The following is a 13,324-nucleotide window of genomic DNA, read 5'->3' on the forward strand; positions in this document are numbered from 1 at the left end:
CATACATTGACTATATTAAATAATAATAATAACAGCAGCATTAAACTACATTAAGGACATGACTTGAACTAACAAAGCTAGGAAATTTTAAGGTGACATGGAAATTTATCATTCATAGCAGTTTCTAACCATTAAATCCCTTTGAAATCATAGTGACATTTTCTGCTTTAAGCACCATAGAATCAAGACATTCAGCCAGTCCAGGCACTGCACAGAATCTATAAAGAGAGCAGGTGTTTTATGTGACTGACCACAGTGGATTCATTGAAAGATGATGCTTCATTATGAATTCAGAATTCCTCAAGCATTTCCTCTTTCACACAGCATTGTTTACATTTGTATTAGAGTAAAATCCACATTTAAAAGTGAAATCCTTTACAAACTACCTGCCTTCAATCTCTGGCGTCTAGTCTGTCCCATCTGCTGCTGGGAGCATATCACTTCCCTTCCTCAGCCACTTTAAGGATTCTGATAAATATAGAGTCCAAGTTGCAGTTACTCTTTACTAAATTGTCAAAAATTTAACATCTGATTATAAAATAGTAATAATAACAATTATACTGAAATAAATTTATTATTAAATAATTATTAATTTTGGTAAGCACCATTATGAATATCAATGGTTAACTTTTATAAAGTGTTTGCTTTTTGCAAAGCACCATGGTGAATGAAATACATTCTTTCATTTACTATATCAGAGATCCCATTTCAAATTTGTACCACCACAATTGACCCAGAAACTTTGTTTTATAGTACACTGAATTAATGTATGTTTCTCAAATGCATGCATGGTTAAGTAATCAGGTATCTAGCACGTGCCTATTATGGTTTAATAGATTAGCTAGATATAATACAAATGAGTTTACAATCTAATTGGCAAGACAACATAATGAAATAATTTTTAAAAATACAACCTGTGTATAAATGTAATTGATGGCCTTTCTTTATCAAATGGGAAAAAAGTATGGTTATGTGTATATCTAAGACCTCAGAGACATAAACTTGAGATATGGCTGACAGGCTGGCAATATTCAACATTATCCAATTGTGCTGCTCCATGCCTGAAATAAGCAAATTGTTTGGGAGAAGCTTGATGTATCTCTGTTGCCTTTGAAGACCCGGGGGAAAAACAAAACAAAGCAAAATACAACAAAAACTCAAACTGAAAGACTTAAGAGTATCTGTGGACTAATTATTTTTCCAGACTGATAGCTAAAACTTTGGGAAAGAATGAAGAAATGGAAGCTAGCTGTTTTATTCATAGTTGAGGATATCATTTTTCTGGTACTTTAGTTATCATGACAAAGCAATGGGCAAGGAGACTGGTTGCTGCCTCCTCACATGGTAGAAGGCTGAAGGGTAAAAATGGCCAAGACAGTTTCTTCAAACCCTTTTACAAGTGTCTTAATCCCATTCGTGAGGACAGACCCCCACTTCTTAATACTATCTCATTGGGTCTTAGGTTCCTATGAATTTTGGGGGGACACATATATTCAAACCATAGTAATAGCATATTAAAAGCATAAGTATTAATACGACTTGGTGAGCAGAGCAATGTGAAGAGAAATGCATGATGTAATGGATTGAATGTTTGCATTCCCCCAAAATTCATACGGTGAAGATCTGAACCACAGTGTGATAGTGTTTGGGAGACTATTTGGTTTAGAGTGGGATTCTTATCCTTATAAGAAGATACAGCAGAGTGTTTGCTCTCTCTAGCCTCTCCATGTGAGGACACAGCAAGAAGGTGGCAGTCTGAAAGTCAAGAAAACAACCTTCACCAGAACCCGAGCAGGCTGACACCCAATCTTGGTCCTCTGGCCTCCAGAACTGTGAGAAAATAATTCTTTGTTGTTTAAGCCATTCATCCCATCTTATTTTGCTGTGACTGTCCAACCTGACTAACATACATGTCTCTAACTTATTCAATGAAAAGGAGTAACACAGGAAGAACATATTGAGAACATTTATAATTTTATGCTTTGTTGTTACATGCATGATTTATGAAGCCAGGTAAAGAGTCTGTGAGTAGGGCTACAAATAAGAAAAAGAAAGAGAATTAATATTGTTGTGGATTCATGTTGTACCAAAATCTGACTGTTAGGAAATACAACATAAATATAAAATAAATATGATTTGAAAGAATGTCTCTGATACACATACATACACAAACAAAATGAAGATTATGGTTAAAAATTTGAAAAAGATTTCCAACTTAACACAAAACCATCTGTATGCAAATGATGGAGAACTTGAACTCTGTGAGCATTTGTTTGAAATCTAATTCTGCTAAAAGGATGGCATCTAATAAATTTGTTATTTACCTTGCTGACAATTTCATCTTGCATGAGGAAGCAAATGGGCAATTGCTGGATTTCATTCAGACAGGCAAAGAAAATTGGCTGAGGATGTAAGAGTGATGGAAAACTTTCAATTAATGTGGTTCTGTCTATTTGGAATCAGGAAGGACAGAGTTGCATAGCAGACTCAAAGACATACTCTAGATTATTCTTATGAAAGCTGAAAAAGGTGAATGTGACCCTACAATTTTCATAGGTAACTCTAAAGCATGTGTCAAGAGTGTTGAAATGTTCTGAAATACTTTTTTATGATACATTTCTGCATAACGATCGTGTTTAGGAGACAGCAAGTGGATCCTATATGATAGTTTGGGGGAATCTACAATAAGCTTGAATCTAAAGCAGGTTTCCAAAGATGAAAAGCAGGGCACAAAACCAAGACAAATGCAAAAGAAAACCAAGAAATTTTAAGAATAGAAATAAATTAAATCCAGAAATAAGTTACTGAGAAAAATGCTAAATTCTGTTGTTAGAACAGAAAAAGAATATATATTAGCAAGGTAACTGTGACATCTTAGAGACAAAAGTGCAATATTCATGGAAGGTAGAATCAAAGCTAAATGATCAATTTCTGAATAATTTTGCTTAGTTCAGTACGACGATTGGTCTTCACCAATTATCTCCTAATAATCTTTTTTATACACCAATAATTCAGGATACAAGCCTGAAGTTGTCTCAGATTGAATTCCACAGAACCAAATACTGAGATGGAGATTCGTATAAAAATGATTTGTTAGGAAACGTTCTTGGTGGAGTAGTGGCGGGAATAGGGACGTGGTGCGGAAAAGGAAGTGTATTCACTTCGTAGGGCTGCTGCAACAAAGTGCCACAAAGTGGGTGGCTTGAACAACAGAAATGTATTGTCTCATTTTTGGATATTTGATATCTAAGATTGTGTGTCGGCAGGGTTGGTTTCTTCTGAGGGCTGAGAAAGTAAATCTGTTCCAGACATTTCTCCTAGCTTCTGGTGATTTGCTAACAATCTTTGCCTTTCCTCGACTTGTAGATTCATCATCCCATCTCTGCCTTCATCTTCACATGGCATTCTCCCTGTATGTGTGTCTGTTTCCAAACTCCTCTTTTATATAAGGCTATCAGTCAGTTATTAGAGATCACCCTAATAACATCATTTTAGTTTGCTTACCATTGTAAACACCCCGTTTCAAAATAAGGTCGCCTTCTAAAGTACTGGGAATTAGGACTTCAATGCATCCTTTCTGAGGGACACAATTAAACCCACAACAAGACAGGAAGCCAAACAAGGGTGTAATGTCTAGCTAAATTCCTTGTTAGATAATTTGGCACAATTCCCCAGGAACTCTGCAGAAACTGTAGCCTGCATTTCAGGGTTACCTGTCCAGGAACAAGAAAATGGGAGTATTTATTCCACTGCACCATCATGCTTTGGTTAGTGATTGCCCTGGGTAAGCATACGTTTCCAGACACTTCCAAATCTAGACCTAGCAGTCTAATGCCAAGACTCTAGTAAAGGACTGAAGGAACTGGCTTTTGGGGTGGAAAGCACATTGAGAGCCAGTAATGCATGAAAATCACAGAAAGACTTGAGAGGCTATAAGCAAACACTAACAATGTCTGTTTCAAACTGTCACAAAAGAGAAAATAATTCATTTAAATGCTTTTACATCTCCAGAAGTGGAAGAATTCTATTACAGGATGCTTACAAATATATTGTAATTTTAACCATAAAATCACTGTAAATAGTCTTTGAGAAATATGGGAAATACAAAAGATTATCTAATATTGGTGATGAGCACATGTTCTATTTTTGAGAAGACAAAGTATTCATTCTGGTAAATTTGATGTTTAATGAGAGTATTTAGAAATGACATCACTTGTCACTGTTAGTCAACATGAATTGTTCAGGAATTCATTATGAACAGTAAGAAAAAATAACATAATGTCTTTTCAAATGCATTTCAAGGGAATATTTAGAGGGTTGCCTGTTTGAACAACTTTATAGGTGCCATTTACATGATGTTCCAAGAAACTATGTAGCACACAATTTTCTTGGTCATTTATAGTGGACCTGTACGTGTAGGTGTGTGTAATAATTTATCTTGACTTTAAGAGTACATTTAATAGAGATTCTAATATAAACACAATCGAGAAAGAGCTGTATCTATAGCAGATTAGACTCTATGGTGATGAATAGAGCTGTACAGAGCTAGGAGGTCAGTAATAGCATACAAAGGGGTCAATTTTTAGATTTTTCTGAAATATTATCAATCGCCTCAGTAAAAGCATATTTTATCAAAATGTCTTATTTGTTCAATTATTTGTTTTTTTTTTTTTTAAAAAAAAAAAAAAAAAAAAAAACCTAGTGCGTTGAACACCTACAGCATGTCACAGCTATTATTGAATCTGAGAAACAAAGTTGAAGGACATGGTCTTTTTCTAAAGGTGCTTACAGCCTGGCTGGAAATCTACCTTAATAGTAAAAATAATACTAATTAAAATGTATCAGTTCCTATAAGTAAATCACTAGGCAATAGACTTTACAATCAGCAATAGTTGCTAGGAACAGTTCATATTTTCTCTCCACTTTTACTTTACCAAGGAGAAGTGGTGCTGATTTTTTATGCAATCCAAACATATTTATTGAGTGGACTAGATTTCTGGAGGTCCAAACATTAATAGCAGTGTAATACATCTGACATGGTCCAATGTGCCGTCAATCTTGTTTTAAGATTATTTTGTTCTATATACTTGGAATTGTAAGAACAACTCAGAGGTGATAAGGGCTGTTATGCCATCCATACGAAGATTTGGAGTAGTCAGCCAAGATCAGGCCTCTTAGTGACTGGTCTATTCTACCTACTACAGGCTCTTCCATTCCGCAAAGCAGAGAGAAATAAGATTTGAGTTTGGTCTTAAAAGGAATGGAGCAATAGAGTCTACCAACTTCAGGCTTAATTTGAAGTATTAGACCTACCACCGATATAAGTAAAAGCAATCAAGCTTGATTCATTAGAGTTCTATGCCATGGTTAAGGCAAAATCCTTACTGGTAACAAAGTATGTTCCTTCTCTGCTTTCCATATATCTTAGAACATTAAGTTTTCAGAGTGGATTTTCTGGAAATGTCTTCTGAGATAGGAAGTTGCATGAAGAATATTCACTTAGGAGTGATTGTTCTTGTGTAACATATTTGTGAGAAAGTGAGGAACATTGGATTGGGCAGAAGGTGAAGTTGACCCTCAATGCAGTTGTGACAAAACGCTTAGTTATTATTCAGAGTCCTGGATATGGGATAATTAAAAAAAAAAAATTGTGCCAATTTGTAACACAGAGGCTAACCTTTTGTTTCTATTAATCTGTCATTGGCTGTGAGTGGCCTCTGAGCAAGGGATTTCCTGGTGGCAAAAGACAATCCTGAACGTGGGGAAGAGCTATCATCTGTCACCAGTTAATACTTCCAGAATTTGGAGTATGAGTGATAGACTTTTAAAAATGATACTGCATGGCACTACAGTATTCATTACAGTTGATTAAAAATATTGAAAAAAGAGGAAGGACAAGGTGGGGGAAACTTTTCTTAGATACTTCCAACAAAAGAACATATGCAACCAAAATAGTATGGTTGTTTGGGGGAACACATAACAGTCTAGATTCAGGGTAGGTTAACAAAAATAATGTAAGACACAAAAGACTTCAACAGCAAGGGACTGATGTGACTGGAAAAGTCAGACATGCATGGTGGAATTGTGGAGAGCCATCTGTTGGGATATTAAAGATTTGTCCCCACGGACATCAGTGTAAATAATACAGTTCTACAGACTAATTTCTTGTGCTCTTTTTAACTTTGAGTTTTACCAAAACTCAGTATAGATTACTGAGATTTCAAGGCTACCAGAATTAAAAAGTTAAAGTTATTGTATATATACGTGTGTGCACACATATGTGCGTGTGTATATATTACATATGTGTGTGTACACATGTATATATATGTATATTATATATGTGTGTACATGTATGTGTGTACACTCATATATACAGACTTGTTCTTTTTTTATATATATGATAATATCGTTTAATGGGTGACTTGATACAAAGTTAGTTTGTAGAAAAAATAGACATGCTATGTAAACAACAATCACTGAGAAATATTAAATAGAATTTGGAATAATAAAATATTTGGTAACAAACTTAAGAAGAAATATGCAAGATTAATATTAAAAATGCATATACTGCTCTTAGAAGACACAAACAGAAACTTAAAAGCTAAGATAAACGATGGTGTGTATAAGATAGTTCACACAATGGAGTTTCTCACATTAAACTCTAATTAACAAAGTCAAATGAAGATACCAACAAACTCCCTTTCTGTAAAATGGTAAACTTATTCTATCATATAACTATATGACTAAATAAGAAAGAAGAGACAGAAGCATTCTAAACTTAAATATTAACAAGAACGAGCCTTCATTTATATTAAAACATGGGTAAAAGCTGTAATAATTAAAATAATATCACACCAGTTGAAAAATTGACAAACAGATCAATAGAACAATACAGGATGTCCAAGAAATATGCCAAATTCATACAGGAATTTAGTACATGATATGGTAATAATAAAATTTCAAGTTACTGGGAAAAAAGAAAAATCTTTTTTTTTTTTTTTTTTTTAATACTTTAAGTTCTAGGGTACATGTGCATAACGTGCAGGTTTGTTACATATGTATACTTGTGCCATGTTGGTGTGCTGCACCCATCAACTCGTCAGCACCCATCAGGTCATCATTTATATCATGTATAACTCCCCAATGCAATTCCTCCCCCCTCCCCCCTCCCCATGATAGGCCCCAATGTGTGATGTTCCCCTTCCGGAGTCCAAGTTTCCTCATTGTTCAGTTCCCACCTATGAGTGAAAACATGCGGTGTTTGGTTTTCTCTTCTTGTGATAGTTTGCTAAGAATGATGGTTTCCAGCTGCATCCATGTCCCTACAAAGGACACAAACTCATCCTTTTTTATGGCTGCATAGTATTCCATGGTGTATATGTGCCACATTTTCTTAATCCAGTCTGTCACAGATGGACATTTGGGTTGATTCCAAGTCTTTGCTATTGTGAATAGTGCCGCAATAAACATATGTGTGCATGTGTCTTTGTAGTAGAATAATTTATAATCCTTTGGGTATATACCCAGTAGTGGGATGGCTGGGTCATATGGTACATCTAGTTCTAGATCCTTGAGGAATTGCCATACTGTTTTCCATAATGGTTGAACTAGTTTACAATCCCACCAACAGTGTAAAAGTGTTCCTATTTCTCCACATCCTCTCCAACACCTGTTGTTTCCTGACTTCTTAATGATTGCCATTCTAACTGGTGTGAGATGGTATCTCATTGTGGTTTTGATTTGCATTTCTCTGATGGCGAATGATGATGAGCATTTTTTCATGTGTCTGTTGGCTGTATGAATGTTTTCTTTTGAGAAATGTCTGTTCATATCCTTTCCCCACTTTTTGATGGGGTTGTTTGTTTTTTTTCTTGTATATTTGTTTGAGTTCTTTGTAGATTCTGGATATTAGCCCTTTGTCAGATGAGTAGGTTGCAAAAATTTTCTCCCATTCTGTAGGTTGCCTGTTCACTCTGATGGTAGTTTCCTTTGCTGTGCAGAAGCTCTTTAGTTTAATTAGATCCCATTTGTCAACTTTTGGCTTTTGCTGCCGTTGCTTTTGGTGTTTTAGACATGAAGTCCTTGCCCATGCCTATGTCCTGAATGGTACTACCTAGATTTTCTTCTAGGGTTTTTATGGTATTAGGTCTAACATTTAAGTCTCTAATCCATCTTGAATTAATCTTCATATAAGGAGTAAGGAAAGGATCCAGTTTCAGCTTTCTACTTATGGCTAGCCAATTTTCCCAGCACCATTTATTAAATAGGGAATGCTTTCCCCATTTCTTGTTTCTCTCAGGTTTGTCAAAGATCAGATGGCTGTAGATGTGTGGTATTATTTCCGAGGACTCTGTTCTGTTCCATTGGTCTATATCGCCGTTTTGGTAGCAGTACCATGCTGTTTTGGTTACTGTGGCCTTGTAGTATAGTTTGAAGTCAGGTAGCTTTGTCCTTTTGACTTAGGATTGTCTTGGCAATGCGGGCTCTTTTTTGGTTCCATATGAACTTTAAAGCAGTTTTTTCCACTTCTGTGAAGAAACTCATTGGTAGCTTGATGGGGATGGCATTGAATCTATAAATAACCTTGGGCAGTATGGCCATTTTCATGATATTGACTCTTCCTATCCATGAGCATGGTATGTTCTTCCATTTGTTAGTGTCCTCTTTTATTTCACTGAGCAGTGGTTTGTAGTTCTCCTTGAAGAGGTCCTTGACATCCCTTGTAAGTTGGATTCCTAGGTATTTTATTCTCTTTGAAGCAATTGTGAATGGAAGTTCATTCCTGATTTGGCTCTCTGCTTGTCTGTTACTGGTGTATAAGAATGCTTGTGATTTTTGCACATTAATTTGGTATCCTGAGACTTTGCTGAAGTTGCTTATCAGCTTAAGGAGATTTTGGGCTGAGACAATGGGGTTTTCTAAATATACAATCATGTCATCTGCAAACAGGGACAATTTGACTTCTTCTTTTCCTAACTGGATACCCTTGATTTCTTTCTCTTGCCTGATTGCCCTAGCCAGAACTTCCAACACTATGTTGAATAGGAGTGGTGAGAGACGGCATCTCTGTCTTGTGCCAGTTTTCAAAGGGAATTTTTCCAGTTTTTGCCCATTCAGTATGATATTAGCTGTGGGTTTGTCATAAATAGCTCTTATTATTTTGAGGTATGTTCCATCAATACTGAATTTATTGAGTGTTTTTAGCATGAAGGGCTGTTGAATTTTGTCAAAAGCCTTTTCTGCATCTATTGAGATAATCATGTGGTTCTTGTCTTTGGTTCTGTTTATATGCTGGATTACGTTTATTGATTTGCGAATGTTGAACCAGCCTTGCATCCCAGGGATGAAGCCCACTTGATCATGGTGGATAAGCTTTTTGATGTGCTGCAGAATCCGGTTTGCCAGTATTTTATTGAGAATTTTTGCATCGATGTTCATCAGGGATATTGGTCTAAAATTCTCTTTTTTTTGTTGTGTCTCTGCCAGGCTTTGGTATCAGGATGATGTTGGCCTCATAAAATGAGTTAGGGAGGATTCCCTCTTTTTCAATTGATTGGAATAGTTTCAGAAGGAATGGTACCAGCTCCTCCTTGTACCTCTGGTAGAATTCAGCTGTGAATCCATCTGGTCCTGGACTTTTTTTGGTTGGTAGGTTATTAATTGTTGCCTCAATTTCAGAGCCTACTATTGGTCTATTCAGGGATTCAACTTCTTCCTGGTTTAGTCTTGGAAGAGTGTAAGTGTCCAGGAAATTATCCATTTCTTCTAGATTTTCTAGTTGATTTGCATAGAGGTGTTTATAGTATTGTCTGATGGTAGTTTGTATTTCTGTGGGGTCGGTGGTGATATCCCCTTTATCATTTTTTATTGCATCTATTTGATTCCTCTCTCTTTTCTTCCTTATTAGTCTTGCTAGCGGTCTGTCAATTTTGTTGATCTTTTCAAAAAACCAACTCCTGGATTCATTGATTTTTTGGAGGGTTTTTTGTGTCTCTATCTCCTTCAGTTCTGCTCTGATCTTAGTTATTTCTTGCCTTCTGCTAGCTTTTGAATGTGTTTCCTCTTGCCTCTCTAGTTCTTTTAATTGTGATGTTAGCGTGTCAATTTTAGATCTTTCCTGCTTTATCTTGTGGGCATTTAGTGCTATAAATTTCCCTCTACACACTGCTTTAAATGTGTCCCAGAGATTCTGGTATGTTGTATCTTTGTTCTCATTGGTTTCAAAGAACATCTTTATTTCTGCTTTCATTTCGTTATGTACCCAGTAGTCATTCAGGAGCAGGTTGTTCAGTTTACATGTAGTTAAGCGGTTTTGATTGAGTTTCTTAGTCCTGAGCTCTAGTTTGATTGCACTGTGGTCTGAGAGACAGTTTGTTATAATTTCTGTTCTTTTACATTTGCTGAGGAGTGCTTTACTTCCAATTATGTGGTCAATTTTGGAATAAGTGTGATGTGGTGCTGAGAAGAATGTATATTCTGTTGATTTGGGGTGGAGAGTTCTATAGATGTCTATTAGGTCCGCTTGCTGCAGAGATGAGTTCAATTCCTGGATATCCTTGTTAACTTTCTGTCTCGTTGATCTGTCTAATGTTGACAGTGGAGTGTTGAAGTCTCCTGTTATTATTGTATGGGAGTCTAAGTCCCTTTGTAAGTCTCTAAGGACTTGCTTTATGAATCGGGGTGCTCCTGTATTGGATGCATATATATTTAGGAGAGTTAGCTCTTCCTGTTGAATTGATCCCTTTACCATTATGTAATGGCCTTCTTTGTCTCTTTTGATCTTTGATGGTTTAAAGTCTGTTTTATCAGACACTAGGATTGCAACCCCTGCTTTTTTTTGTTCTCCATTTGCTTGGTAGATCTTCCTCCATCCCTTTATTTTGAGCCTATGTATGTCTCTGCATGTGAGATGGGTCTCCTGAATACAGCAGACTGATGGGTCTTGACTCTTGATCCAGTTTGCCAGTCTGTGTCTTTTAATTGGAGCATTTAGTCCATTAACATTTAAGGTTAATATTGTTATGTGTGACCTTGATCCTGCCATTATGATATTACCTGGTTATTTTGCTCGTTAGTTGAGGCAGTTTCTTCCTAGCCTCGATGGTCTTTACATTTTGGTATGTTTTTGCAATGGCTGGTACCGGTTGTTCCTTTCCATGTTTAGGGCTTCCTTCAGGGTCTCTTGTAAGGTGGGCCTGGTGGTGACAAAATCTCTAAGCATTTGCTTATCTGTAAAGGATTTTATTTCTCCTTCACTTATGAAACTTAGTTTGGCTGGATATGAAATTCTGGGTTTAAAATTCTTTTCTTTAAGAACGTTGAATATTGGCCCCCACTCTCTTCTGGCTTGTAGAGTTTCTGCCGAGAGATCTGCTGTTAGTCTGATGGGCTTCTCTTTGTGGGTAACCCGACCTTTCTCTCTGGCTGCCCTTAAGATTTTTTCCTTCATTTCAACTTTGGTGAATCTGGCAATTATGTGTCTTGGAGTTGCTCTTCTGGAGGAGTATCTTTGTAGCGTTCTCTGTATTTCCTGAATTTGAATGTTGGCCTGCCCTACTAGGTTGGGGAAGTTCTCCTGGATGATATCCTGAAGAGTGTTTTCCTACTTGGTTCCATTTTCCCCCTCACTTTCAGGCACCCCAATCAGACGTAGATTTGGTCGTTTTACATAATCCCATACTTCTTGCAGGCTTTGTTCATTTCTTTTTCTTCTTTTTTCTTTTGGTTTCTCTTCTCGCTTCATTTCATTCATTTGATCCTCAATCGCTGATACTCTTTCTTCCAGTTGATCGAGTTGGTTACTGAAGCTTGTGCATTTGTCACGTATTTCTCGTGTCATGGTTTTCATCTCTGTCATTTCGTTTATGACCTTCTCTGCATTAATTAGTCTAGCTGTCAATTCTTCCACTCTTTTTTCAAGATTTTTAGTTTCTTTGCACTGGGTACGTAACTCCTCCTTTAGCTCTGAGAAGTTTGATGGACTGAAGCCTTCTTCTCTCATCTCATCCAAGTCATTCTCTGACCAGCTTCGATCCGTTGCTGGCGATGGGCTGCGCTCCTTTGCAGGGGGAGATGCGCTCTTATTTTTTGAATTTCCAGCTTTTCTGCCCTGCTTTTTCCCCATCTTTATGGTTTTATCTGTCTCTGGTCTTTGATGATGGTGACGTACTGATGGGGCTTTGGTATAGGTGTCCTTCCTGTTTGATAGTTTTCCTTCTGACAGTCAGGACCCTCAGCTATAGGTCTGTTGGAGATTGCTTGAGGTCCACTCCAGACCCTGTTTGCCTGGTTATCAGCAGCAGAGGTTGCAGAAGATAGAATATTGCTGAACAGCGAGGGTACCTGTCTGATTCTTACTTTGGAAGCTTCCTCTCAGGGGTGTACTCCACCCTGTGAGGTGTGGGGTGTCAGACTGCCCCTAGTGGGGGATTTCTCCCAGTTAGGCTACTCAGGGGTGAGGGACCCACTTGAGCAGGCAGTCTGTCCATTCTTAGATCTCAACCTCTGTGTTGGGAGATCCACTGCTCTCTTCAAAGCTGTCAGACAGAGTCGTTTGAGTCTGCACAGGCCTCTGCTGCTTCCCCTGTTGTGCCCTGTCCCCAGAGGTGGAGTCTACAGAGACAGGCAGGTTTCCTTGAGCTGCTGTGAGCTCCACCCAGTTCGAGCTTCCCAGGGCTTTGTTTACCTACTTAAGCCTCAGCAATGGCGGGCGCCCCTCCCCCAGCCTCCCTGCTGCCTTGCGGATAGATCCCCGCAGACTGCTGTGTTAGCAATGAGGGAGGCTCCGTGGGTGTGGGACCCTCCCGGCCACGTGTGGGATATATTCTCCTGGTGTGCCTGTCTGCTTAAAGCGCAGTATTGGGGTGGGAGTTACCCGATTTTCCAGGTGTTGTGTGTCTCAGTTTCCCTGGCTTGGATAAGGGATTCCCTTCCCCCTTGTGCTTCTCAGGTGAGGCGATGCCTCGCCCTGCTTCAGCTCTCGCTGGTCAGGCTGCAGCAGCTGACCAGCACCGATTGTCCGGCACTCCCTAGTGAGATGACCCCAGTACCTCAGGTGAAAATGCAGAAATCACCGCTCTTCTGTGTCGCTTGCGCTGGGAGTTGGAGACTGGAGCTGTTCCTATTCGGCCATCTTGCTCCGCCCCCCCAGACTTGTTCTTTTTACGAGGAAAAGGATATATTTATATATGGTTGTTCTTACTAAAGAAATAAAATAATATCTATTATACAGCAAACTTTAAAAATAGCTGTTGAATTTTATGCCATAAATTTCCCAAAGTTCAACATTTGGGGAGTTTGGTTTTCAGTATAATAACTTACATAA

This window comes from Rhinopithecus roxellana, chromosome 18 (genome assembly GCF_007565055.1).
Source record: "Rhinopithecus roxellana isolate Shanxi Qingling chromosome 18, ASM756505v1, whole genome shotgun sequence".
In the NCBI taxonomy this organism is placed as follows: Eukaryota; Metazoa; Chordata; class Mammalia; order Primates; family Cercopithecidae; genus Rhinopithecus; species Rhinopithecus roxellana.